At 43.1% G+C, this 12,531-nt stretch overlaps 1 protein-coding gene across 4 annotated transcripts in view; it reads left to right on the forward strand.

The window, feature by feature from the left end:
* Positions 1-9,791: 9,791 nt before the first annotated feature.
* The window catches only part of LOC147420661 (uncharacterized), a 59,352-nt gene continuing 56,612 nt past the window's right edge, over positions 9,792-12,531 (forward strand). For 2 of the 4 annotated variants that reach the window (XM_086504956.1, XM_086504957.1), the window contains exon 1: positions 9,793-9,992. The gene's annotated coding sequence lies outside the window, so the exon portion shown is untranslated. Of the gene's footprint in view, positions 9,993-12,531 lie in introns of all 4 variants that reach the window. The other 2 variants (XM_086504958.1, XM_086504955.1) reach the window with 2 other exon arrangements.

The following is a 12,531-nucleotide window of genomic DNA, read 5'->3' on the forward strand; positions in this document are numbered from 1 at the left end:
TTGTCCCCACATTTGCACCAAGATTTAACTCAGATTCTTCTTCCTCAGAGCCATTTTCAATTGATGATTCTGACTCCGAATTGTGTGGGCTATATTCTTTTGAGACGTTATTGGTTCCATTGTCAGTCAAGCGTTCATCTTGTAGGTCATCAAAAGCTATATGCATTGCTCGTATCATATTTAAAGGTACGAGTGGTCACATTTCATCCCTCTCAGGTGTTACCTAGGTCGTCCCCCTATTTCCCCAAGTGTCTATGGTTGCTGCTAGCTGGACCCAATCCACATTGTCAGACTCAATCATCCTAGGTAGAACATCCATATAAGAAGAATCTTCCCCAGCATCATTGTCCATTTTACACATGTAACAATACTACAATGGGGCCAAGTGAATCGTGGTGTCAGATCTATGATCAATTATAAATATGTTTCCTAGAGGATGTGCTCGACCAGTTACAAGATCAACTCGAATGACAGAGTCTTGGAACTGCAAGTAGACATGGTTTTTAGAACAGTCATGTACCATTTTTGCTTCCCTCATGAAAGGACGTCCTAAGATCATCTCAGATTACATAGTGTGCTTGGAAAATCCATAACAATGAAGGTATGCCTTATTTTGTGTCCAAAGACCTTGATCTTGAGATCTTCTAGCATTCCAATAGGTTTAACAATAGTCCCATTGGCCATCTTTACCACTATGTTTGTAGTCCCAAGGTGAGGTCTTCCCATATTTTTCTAGCAATTTTTAGTTACAATGCTAACCTCAGCACCACCACCAAGGATTCCCTCAGATAATCCCTTGGAAGTGATTGGTATGGTTACATTGGATTCATTGCCTTCAAAGTATTGTCCCAACTTGTTAACAAGTATTTCAACAACAAAGTTCTCATCTAGGTTGGGTTGTGAATCTAAGTGTTCTCCTTCTATTGGCACCTCCTTAGCTCCATCCATCTGTGCAAATTGTGGTAGCCTGACTTTGTTCTCCATTGAGGAAAGCTCAAAGAGCTAAGAATAGCTCGGGGTCTTCATATAGTTTGGACATGATGGCGGTTCTAACTTCTGAATCGATGAAATCCATCAATTTGGCAATATTTAACGGCATTTTTTGGGCTTCAATCCCTTGACATGGGGAAGATGGGATTTCCATTTCTTCAATGGGGTCAGGCAATCCCTCTGTAAACATTCTCTCCAACAAGAAGTGAGTACGTCCACTCTCCCATGAATTAAAGTCACTTTCTTCTTGGATGACACTAGGTATGGCTAATGGTCTATGGTCTTTGTGAGGTTGCTTTTGTGTAGGAAACACTATGTCTATAATTTGGATCTGTCTAGGTGCTAGCTCTAGATCCCTTTGGGTCTCTTCTACCAAACCCTTTAATTGCTTGAGTCGCTCGAAGTCCTCTGTAGGGTTTGGGTAAGTTTCTATCTTTTTCTTGGGTCTTGGCCATTGTAGCTCATAACAATCTTTCTTTTTTGTTTCTTTCCTAGTAGTCGTTTTAGTCTCCATGGTCTCACCTGAATCAGAATCATCTTCAACGTCGTTCATACATAGGAGTCGTCACCAGTCCCTATGTTGGTCTTTGAACTGGGGTTTGACCTGCTTCGATCTCTTCCTTCGTGTTTTCTTCTTCTTCTGAGATTGGGCAATTGATGCTGTGTCTCTTTCTTCGAGATTCTGAATATAATTATGGTTTTGGAGCATCAATCGTGTGAGTACATTTACTGGTACCACATGCGTACTTTGTGTTGGCTCCTCAGTAACCTCAATTAAGTTCAATGGTGTGATTTTTGGCGCATTCGGATTATTAGGGCATTGGGCAATCAAATGATCTATGCCACATCGATTACATATGAGTATTGGCATTGCAAATGTACTTGCTTGATTGGTTTGCATTAGTGTGGCATTCTTTTGTAGTCTAATAGGAGACTCGGCTACACAATATGGACCTCCACACTCATAGCATTGAAGAGGTGATCTCTTGGCAGTGAAATTGCTATTTTGGCCTCTTGCTACAAGAGACAACTACTTGATAGATAGGTTTGACTGGTCCCTAATAGTCCTCCATGTAGTATTGTGGACTATCTTCAAGTGCATCAATCCCAGAGGCAATATTAGGGTCTATATCTTCCTCACAGACTCCAATTTGATTCACAGAAGTGATTCTCGAATGTGGAGGTTGTTGTCCTAGCACTGGAGGTAGTAAGGGTGTTGTTTGAACAACATTTTGGGCCCTAGGGACAATGTGTTGTGACGGTTGTTCAAGAGGTGGGGCCGGCATCAATGCAAGCACTTGAGGTGTGTCCGTCCATGTTAAGGTTTGTCTATTGGCCATCACGCATTTAAATACTATGCAATCCTTGTCTTGATGACCATACCTCCCACATGCATTGCAATTCCCATTAAATTTTACTCTAAAAGTAGGGTATTCCCTGGTACTATGCGGACCATAGCAAACTGAGCACCATTGTTGCTTCCTTCTTGGATACATATGGTTGTTTTGTGGAGTGCGATTGTCTCTAAGACTCTCTTAAATGGTCTTGGTGAGATCTGTTAAAGTCATCTCAGATATCTTTGGCTCTTTAGCAATAGGCTTTATGGTCATTGGCTCATGCCCTGATGCTTGCGAGCTAGTAGATTTAGGCTCAACAGACACTCTTTCTCCTTGAATCATTAAATTATCCTCCAATTGGATCGCATTGGTGGTGACTGCTTCCCAAGTGGTGATACCTCTAATCATTAGGCCATTGTAGATATCCTCATGTTGTAGTCCCCTAATGAAGCTATCAAGAAATTGGTTATTATTGGATTACAACAAGAATTCAAATGCTTCAAGCGACTAATAAAGCCTCTCACAGACTCCCCTTCCTCTCTTTGGGCTTTTTGGAGCTGAATTGCTACACCTCAAAGTACTCCCTCTCGTATGTACTCTTTCAAGAATAGTCTCCTAAGAGTAGGGAAAATCGTTTTTTCTTCCACCCTTAGGGTTTTATACCAATCCCCAACCTTTCCACTCAGGGTCAGGCTTAAAGCATTACTCTTATGCAGGTCATTGTGTTCTCCTAGGGAATCACATATTTGTTCAAATACTTTGATATGCTTCCTTACATCCCCGTCTCCACTAAATTTTTGCGTGAGCTTGGCTATTTGTACTGCCTTACTTCTAGGATCTCTCGTGTTACGCATATTTTCAACAATAGATCTACCTATAGCTTGAGAAAATGTTGCCAAGTCACCTAAGTGAGCAGGTATAGTGGAGACAGACGCTCTTGGGACTGCATGTGGAATGGGGGTTGACATTGGGTTTGGCGTATATGCAGCCCTTGGGTTCCAAGTTGGGTATGATGTTGTGCCATGTGGTGGCCCAAAGTTCATATGTGTGGCCCTAAGCATAGCAGATGTGGGATGTGAGATGCTAATGCTAGCTAGTATGGCCCCATTGAAATAAGAGCTCGGATGTTGTGGTTGTGGAGCATAAGCTGTTAAAACAATGGGAGCGGTAGGAGTTATACAAGAATCTCATGAGACCCGTTGAAGGCATGTGGATCCCTTTTTTTGCCTCTCCAACTCAATAAACCTATGGACGACATCACTATCTCTTTGTTGTTTCTCCTCTATGCTAGTAGCACCCAATGTGGATTGTAGGACATCTAACCAACCCACGTGATAGGTGTGACCTGTGTATAGGTCGATTAAAGTCTCCGTTTGTAGTTCATACTCCCAATTTTAAGTTAGAAATGCTCTATCTAGGATTTAAGTGCTAGGGGTGTCCTTTGAACTAGATACAATGTGGCTCTCTATGGGTTGACCCTTAGTGGTTGCTAATTCAGGAGCACTTAATTGCTCGGCTAGCAGGGATGTTGACATAAGGACCTTCACTTTTAGCTCTCTCCGTTTCTCTGTCTTGCGTAGACTCTCGATTTCCTTTTCCCTAGCCGCAATGATAAATCGCTCAACCTCTTGCACTTTGACAAGGCTTCTACCATCAGATAATATAACCTTGGAGTGAAATAACTCTTAAGAGTCAGGGGGTGCAGTGAATGGAGTATTCACATGCACACTCTCTAGGAGAATGGGGTCTATGTTGGTCATGAATGGTGAATTTACTTCCCCACCCCCTTCATTCACATCGTCGGCTCCATGTTCGAAGCGAGTGGCTCTACTCAAAGTCTCTTTCAGGCCGCTAAACACGCTCGGCCCGGACCGTGGGCTCATGGCATGCATATCTTGGCTTGAACTATCAAGATTAGGCATCGGGTAACCTTCCATGACGTCGTAGTCAGAGGAAGAGTCACTAGATGCAATATGTGGATCCTGAGTGGTACTACCTTGGGTTCCCGCTGAGGGCCTAGAGTATAACGTGGAGAAATAATAAGTGCCCGCGTAAACGGAAACACTCTCTATGCGATTGTCCTCTAGCACACGACCAGAGCATAAGGACATGTGACCTCACACTCTAGAAGTGTTGGTGAGTGCCCATGAAGGTCGCTCACCTAGTTTTTAAGGTGTTTACAACCCAAATTTTTTCTCAATTTTTTTTGTTTTTATGGTCCTTTTTTTCTAATCAAGCCACGAAATATGGCGTGTGATAGCTCAAAATAAGCGTCTTGGTTAGAGGGACGTGCCGTGATTTACAAATCCCGATTCGGTTACTTAAAGCCCTCGAAATTCTTAAAACAGTCTTTTTCAAATCGAAAAGAAGGGTAGAATTAGTAAGTCCAAAGGGTAAGTGCGAAGGGAAGGGTTAAGGACTTGAGGAACTTCTCTCACATGTCCTCCCCTCACTTGAGGTGCTAGTCTTTACGGGCTCGGGCTCGAGGAATGATCCTGGTCCTGATCCTTCTTTTAAAATAAGATTTTTAAAATTTTATTTTTGAATTTCCTTTTTGATCTCAAATTTTTGAGCGTTTATATATATATAACTTTTTGAAAAAACATTTTCTGTGGATAATGCTGCGCGTGGACGCCGAGCTCACGTGCTCACACAACTGCCCCTGACAGCTTTGTCTAACCTGTCTATAGCTCACAGAAAAAATGAAAACTAATTATCTCTGATCACAAATTGCCTAACACAGTAAACTACACACTGATAGACAATCAACCTTCACAGTCTATTGCTCACTGTCCATTGCACATTACAAACCTACACTAACTAATAGATTTTCTAACACCTGCACATTGCAACACTTAGCAAATCTAACAAAACATGTACATCACAACACTTAATAGAGCTAACAAAAACCTACTAAAACCTGCACATTGCAGCCACTTAAAAGATCTAACATAACTCAACAAAAAACCAGAAATGGCAGAAGTGAATGCCTTTCTGAGGTACTATTGAGTGCTCCTCAAGCTTAGTGCATGGCAGTCCCAAACAATGCCAAAAATGTGCGCTTTGCCGCACGTGTCGAAGGCTGAGAACTTGCCAAAACACAGTGTGCGAGCCATGAATGGCTGCAAGCACACAACTAAACAGTCCTAGCAAGCTCAAAGGGGCAATGGTGTGTCACTCACCTCTCAATGCTTCCATCGTGAAGGATCCTGTGCTGCAAAGAAGAAGGAGCCGCCGTCGCCACCATGCTCAACCGCCTCGTCGCCGCAATGCTCGATCACAGAACGACTCTCTCTCTCTCTCTCTCTCTCTCTCTCTCTCTCTCTCTCTCTCTCTCTCTCTCTCAAGCGCGTGCACACACACACACACACACACACGCGCGCGCGTGAGCACACAAAAGAGAAGGAGATAGAGGTAGAGCAAGAGCACTTCTTAGAATACACCTTAAAGAATGAGGATTTTATGTCAAAAAATAGACCTTTTATAAGAGTCCGAACCATTCACACATGGGCGCCCACAGTAGCCGATCGTTGCAAAAATACTGTAAAAATAAGATAAGTAGTGCACCTCTCATCGGCGATCACATACACACCTATAGGACCGACAAGCTCGGTCCATGACTCGAATAAATGATAAGGTATCCGTCGAAGGTGTCCGTGAGGGTTAACAATCAACTACTATACCACTAGGACAAGTCGTATGTGTATGCACACATAAGCTCCATGCAAACTGCTATCCATCTAATCATGTGTGTGTGTGTGTATGAGAGAGAGAGAGAGAGAGAGAGAGAGAGAGAGAGGGGGGGGGGAGCACAAAGGAAGCATTAAAGTTTTGAATGTCATAGTTATTGTACTATAACAACAACAAGAGGCTTCAAGACCTATGTGACGAATCTTTTATGTGTGTGTATGTATACGTATGTATGTATGTATACATACACACACACACACACACATATGCACACAAATACACATATGTGGATGTGTGTGTGTACTCAAGTAGGGTATGATACTCATATTCTCAAATTTTCAAGGAACCTAATGTGTACACAAAAGGAGGTTGTCCTACATTTCCTCAATGTCCAATCACACATTTAACAAAGCAACAATTATACCAAATGGTTGGTATAGTATAGATTGTGCGCAAGGAAATAGGTTCAAGCTGGTTGAATACAATCTTCTCTCTCAAGGAGGAATATGCTTTTGTAATTAGAGAACAAATAGAGATCAATGGTATGCATGATTTTAGTCACAACCTCAATTTTACACCACGTCCTTCAGTTTAGCATAATGGCCAAAACTCCTACAAAAATAAACAATTGAGCAACTTTACTTTGCTTTCATTTCTATCACATTTTAAGATGCAAATGATGTGAAAGTGTCATAAAAACTAATATCTAACCAACCCAAATGATTTTCTCATATTAAACTGATCACTTAATGTGGGAGAATACACGGGAACAAGGGTTAAGATATATACATGTGCTTATAGATCTATCCCAAGGCGGGGCCAATGGTAAAGGGGCCCAAATGAGAGATGGTCTATCAAAGAGCAAGGCTAACCAATGGAGCATAAGACCTTAGGGTTAGCTTCATTGAAGACCTCCAATAATGTGTGTAAAGTACTTTGACCTTAGGTAAGCTAGGGCTGAGCTTGAGGTGGGAACCCGGCCCAAGCTCGAGGTACTTGTCCTGCTTGAGGTGCTTGTTGTGCTTGAGGTGCTTATCATGCTTGAGGTGCTTGATTAAGATGTTTGAGGTGCTTGATTGGCTCCATGCTTGAGGTGCTTGACTTGCTACATGATTAAGGTGCTTGAGGTGCCTTGAGATGCTTGCCTGAGATGCTTGCCTGAGATGCTTGTGGGAACACCCCCTAGTTCAAGTGCTTTGTCATGCTTAATGACTAAGGGGCTTGCTCATCCAAAGTCAAAAAGATCCCTACAAGGAGGGGGGCGAGACCTACAAGGGGGGGGATGAGAGAGAACACACACACACACACACACACACACACACACACACACACACACACACACACACACACACACACACATAAGGGAAGCCCCAGCTTGAAGAGGCAGCAAGGACACTTGTCAAGTTCTTCCTCATGTTGCCCTCATGGTGTGCCTGAAACCTATTGGTTGGCCACCCAAGGGGTCCAATGATAATTTAGGATATTTAATTAATTGATTTTGCATTTATCAAGTCCTCTCTCTCAAAGGGGAAAGGGGGACACTTGTCCCAAGGCTACCCATGTTGCTTGTAATGGCTCCTGCTTGTGATTGGCTAGGCCTGGAGGGGTCCAATGAGCTTCAAGCATGAGCTACAAGGGGGGGTCGACCCAAGCAAGCTAGGGGGGTGCTTAGGGGGTATACTCACCCACACACACTCACAAACACTCTCATGGTGTGCTATGCAAAGGCAAGAGCTCCATCTCCTTTTCCAAGCTCCTTGAGAAGTTGAGAGCCTACACCAACTCTCTTGGCTATGGAATGCAAATCCAACCAAGAGCTATGCTTCAATGCTTAAGCTTGCCATTTCCTTCTTCTTCATTACTATGCTATTATGTATGCTAGCAACAAGAGTATGATAAGTGAGGAACTACTTCTTTCTCCTATGAAATGTTTCTTCTTCCTCTTCCCTACCCTCATTCCCTACTAGCTCTCTCCACCTTCGAAGGTGTTTGAGGTCTTGGAATTGAGACTTGGGATAGTTAATGCTTTCTACAAGTGCATGTTGTCATATTCTCTACACTCTCTCTCTTGCAAAAGTATTGTTCATGCCTAGTTAATTAAGTGTTATGATAGAGTTTCTACTACCAATTAAGTTCACCCTCTATGCTCTCAAAATTGCTCACTCTAATTCTCTTAATTCCGCTATTCTCTAAGTTCATAGGCCATTTCCATTACAGAAAGTGTACATGAACAAATATAGTGCACCTTATCATACTAAGCTGCTTGTGTATTGTTGTGATTAGGTGATGACGTAAACCATTACCATGCTTGTGAACATAGATAAAGATCCAAGAGAAGCATAGAGAGAGCAGCATAGATGTAATCACATTCTTAATATTAAAAGCAAGTTAGCTCATCTCTTTTTGTACTTGAAGCTTTTCTGGTACATTGGAACTATGAGCCCTTATATTTTCACAACTCTACTCTTAGACATGAAAATTTGGTAGCAGTTTTGTCAACTCTAGGTAGACCAAGGGAAAGATGGTCTTCTTGCCATATAGAAAGTTATGATGTACATTTCTACCATGTCTTGCTCATAAGGAAGAAGCAATGATAGAAGTAAGTAAGAGAATGGAGTAGAGACATTGAATTCAATTGTGTTCTTATTGTTGAAGCCAATTCTAGAACCCACTCCATTTTCAAAAAAGCTTTATTTTTACATTGATTTCAGACGGCTTCATCTCTTCACACCATGCTAACTTACCTAATCTGTATAATCCACGTTGATAGCATTGCTAAACAAAGATACACCAGAAGGAGGCGACTCTCTCTCTTTCTCTTACTCTCTCTCTCACACGATAGAAGTAGAGCACTCTGAAGTTTTTTGAACAAGGGCTAGCACCTCATGAAAAAAATGTCTATGAGAAGCTCCCAAGCTTGGTATCAAAGAATGCTTTGTAGAATCTTACATATATTTATGTTTGGTAGAATGTTGAAGAGGTTGTGCAGTGCATTACTTTTAGAAATGCAATAGAATATACATGTAGGAAAAGAGTATTGATAATGTTTCACTTAGAAGAGGAGATATTCTTACAAGAATAGAAGCGATGTTTCTTGGCCGAAGCAACGCACGGGTCACATACTAGTACATAATATAGATAGAACCAATGAGTGACACGTGGATGCCCTCTCTTTCCTTGAAATTTTAAGCTCCATTATATATAGTATAGATATGGACTCACATGGGTTTCAACAACCCACACGCACCTGCGTGGTGAGCCCTAATGTCGAAGTGCTGGGTTCAAATTTCAAATCCTGGCGCACATTGACTTCTTTTTGCACACTTCTCGTGCCTTGAGATTCATGCGCTTCACCCTCTACCGTCGATCCCACCACCTTGGGACATTTAAGACCTCGTATCGAATAGTGCTTAGCCTCCCCTCCCCCTCGCATTATCTAACATAGGGTTTGAGGGGTGGGATCCATGGTGTTCGTCCCCGATGGGAATCTCAAGGCGAATGTGCAGTCCATAAAAAACGTGCCCTTGTTTTTCGCCAAGTGTTTTGAACCCGAAACCTTCGCCTAATGAGGCTCATGGTTAACCACGTCACTCACGTGCATCATGTGATTTCATAGGCAAACATAAGATTTAAAAATAAACTCGAATGTCCACTCTCTCGTGTCTTAGTTTACTAAGTTTACTTGTAAAAATCAGACGACGTTACACCTCTCGTGATTCTCGCTCGTAGATGGATCCCATGACAAAGGTTTCATTTAATTAACAACACAAAGCCCCCTCCCCCCACCCCCCCCAATGCCATTTTTGGCTGGCCAATGACATAGAGCACGCAATCCGCTTGGCTGCAGCTGCGCAACGGCCTACTTCACTCCCTACTTCTCGGTTTTTCGTATGCCCTCCATAATTTTGCGCTGCTGATTCCAAGTTCGTGAAGCCTTCTTCATTCAGTGCTTTCGACTGTTCAAGCTGCATCAAGGTACCCCCCCCCCCCCCCCCCCCCCCCCCCCAAAAAAAAAAAAAAAAAAAAAAACTCGACTGAAAACACATGCATCATTGATTAAAAACAACAGAGGCGTTTGAGGAAAAAGCAATAGCTAGTTAGTGAGTGTGTGTTTGTTTGGGGAGTTTTGATGCAGGGTTTTTAATCTGATTTCTCCCCCCAAAACACACACACACACACACACACACACACACACACACACACACACCTACTATTACTTTATCCTCAATCGGCTCTGTTGTTTTGAATCAATGATGCATGTGTTTTCAGTCGAGTTGAGTTTTGCTGCAGGGTTTTTTATCTGATTTTTTTTTTTTCCTGACCATTGAAGTGACCGCATGAGGATGAACCATCTAATTAGAAGTTTCTTGTTAAGTTTATATATTTTGAGCGATGGATATGGGTTAGGTAGTCACAGAACAGTTTTCGAGACACAATTGAGCGAAGACCTAGGTTTTATGTAGTTGCTTCAAGAGGGTGGTTGGGGGGCACATTGACTGAGGGTCAGTCAATTGAGAACATAGGATTGAGTCACTCGACCATCCCTCTCAAGCCTAGTGTCGCTCCGGGTGTTTCCTTCATATGTCTGAGGCCCCTACCTACAACATTTATTTCGATGATTTCCCAAGACTTCTGGCCTCTTCGCATGGGGGCACCTCCGACCGTGCCTGCAATGAGTGTCATGCCTTCTCTTCTGTCCACAACACCTCTCCTATTCAATTGCATCCTCCCGAGACCTCTTCGAGTGAGTCGGGCTAAACGCCCTCATGTGGCGGTATCAGTGTGGGATGGAACATCGACCTTGTTGAAATACTACGAAGAGCGATGGTCTCATGTATACAGAGGCTATTTGTGACCGAAAGATTGGGAGGAAGTTACATTGCAGTTAAACAATGAGGTCATTGGCACGTTTACACTGGAGCAGGTTAGGAATTGCATAAACACTCTTAGAAAAAATACAAAAAAGAAAAGTAAAAAACAACCACCATTGGGGGAATGAGGACCACATGGGAATACTTCAAGGTGGTCGACTCCCTGTGGTCGTGCACTCCACGATGTGTCGGGATTCCGGGAGCCTTTAATAGTGCTAGCTGGCATAGCCATCATGCAGGGGCCATGTCACGAGGCTATGTCAACCACCAACCTTAGTTGTTGGTTTCTTTTTGGTTATTTTTATTTAATTTTTGGGAACCTCTTTTGAAGTCGCAAATGACCGGACATTGTATGGCGAGTGTGTTCACCCGCATCAGTGAAGGGCAAGTCACCACGAGGATGGTCGGGCAAGTCGGCACTGAAATTTGAGCAGTAAAAGTATGTCTAGGCTCAGTTCAAAGTCATTTAGGCCCCACGCGGTGCTTATAAGTTGGTGGGTACCAGGAAATTCACTTAAAAGAGGCAAAGTGGACACATGGTGGCCCCAGATTATCTTGCCGGACTCACATGAAGAGGAGGCGCCCAATTTTGAGAGGGGAGGCTGCTTCTCCTTCATTAAGTGAACTCTTGTGTGTGTGAGTAGCCCCCTTTGAATATAGAAACGTGATGCCCCACTTGAGGGCTTTTCATCTATATGTACAATTGTGTGGGTACCGTGCTACGGGCCGGTTTCAAATTTCCCCTTTGAATACAGAAACGTGATGCCCCACTTGAGGGCTTTTCATCTATATGTACAATTGTGTGGGTACCGTGCTACGGGCTGGTTTCATGATTCCGTCCCCAGCAGGGCTAGAAAAATACATTTTTCCTAATCGATCAAAATAAGGGGAAATTTGAAATTCTCTCGGTTTTCAGGTCAAAATTTGAAGCTTTTGCCAGTAATTACACTAAAACTTGTGTAAATTTTCCGGTTTTCTTAAAGGCAAGCTCAAAATCTAACCGGGATTTTATAATTTTCAGCCGGTTAAAATACACTAGACCTTGGTTTTTTTCTAACACTGGTCCCCAAGATAGAATCATAGGACAAATAACACCACGGAAGAGGGTTCCTCTTTACAGGACAGACAAGCTGTTCCTCCTCCAGTGTTCGAGTGTCGTGAAAGTTCTCGGCCACCCATGTTTGTACCTTTTGTTGATGTGAATGCTCCACAAGTCCAGGGGTTTATGACTGGGACAAGTAGAAGAGGATGCATTCAGGACACACTTGGTTGTTGCTATGATTGTGTTTACTCGGTTGGTGCAGAATCCTAGGTTTATGGAATTTCTGCAAGCACCACCAATGCCACAGCAGACAAGGAAATTCTCTCATGTAGGAGAGTCCGTTGAGGCTCAAGCTCAGGTCCCTTATGTGTCCTAGCCAGTGTAACAGGGAACGGACGGAACGCAGCCCAAATGTTTCGAAACGGTGTTCCGAACGAGTTCTGCTCCCGAAATGGAGTCGAGATCGAAACACTGTTCCGGAACGGGGTGTAACCGGAACGGTGTTTTGGAACGGCAGAATGTGGGGCAGAACGGGCAAAAGTAGGCATTTGGGGACACGTTTCGGGGCTGTTTGAGGGCACGTTTTGGGGCTGATTCGTTC

This window comes from Adiantum capillus-veneris, chromosome 28 (genome assembly GCF_014529385.1).
Source record: "Adiantum capillus-veneris isolate H3 chromosome 28, ASM1452938v2, whole genome shotgun sequence".
Taxonomy (NCBI): domain Eukaryota; kingdom Viridiplantae; phylum Streptophyta; class Polypodiopsida; order Polypodiales; family Pteridaceae; genus Adiantum; species Adiantum capillus-veneris.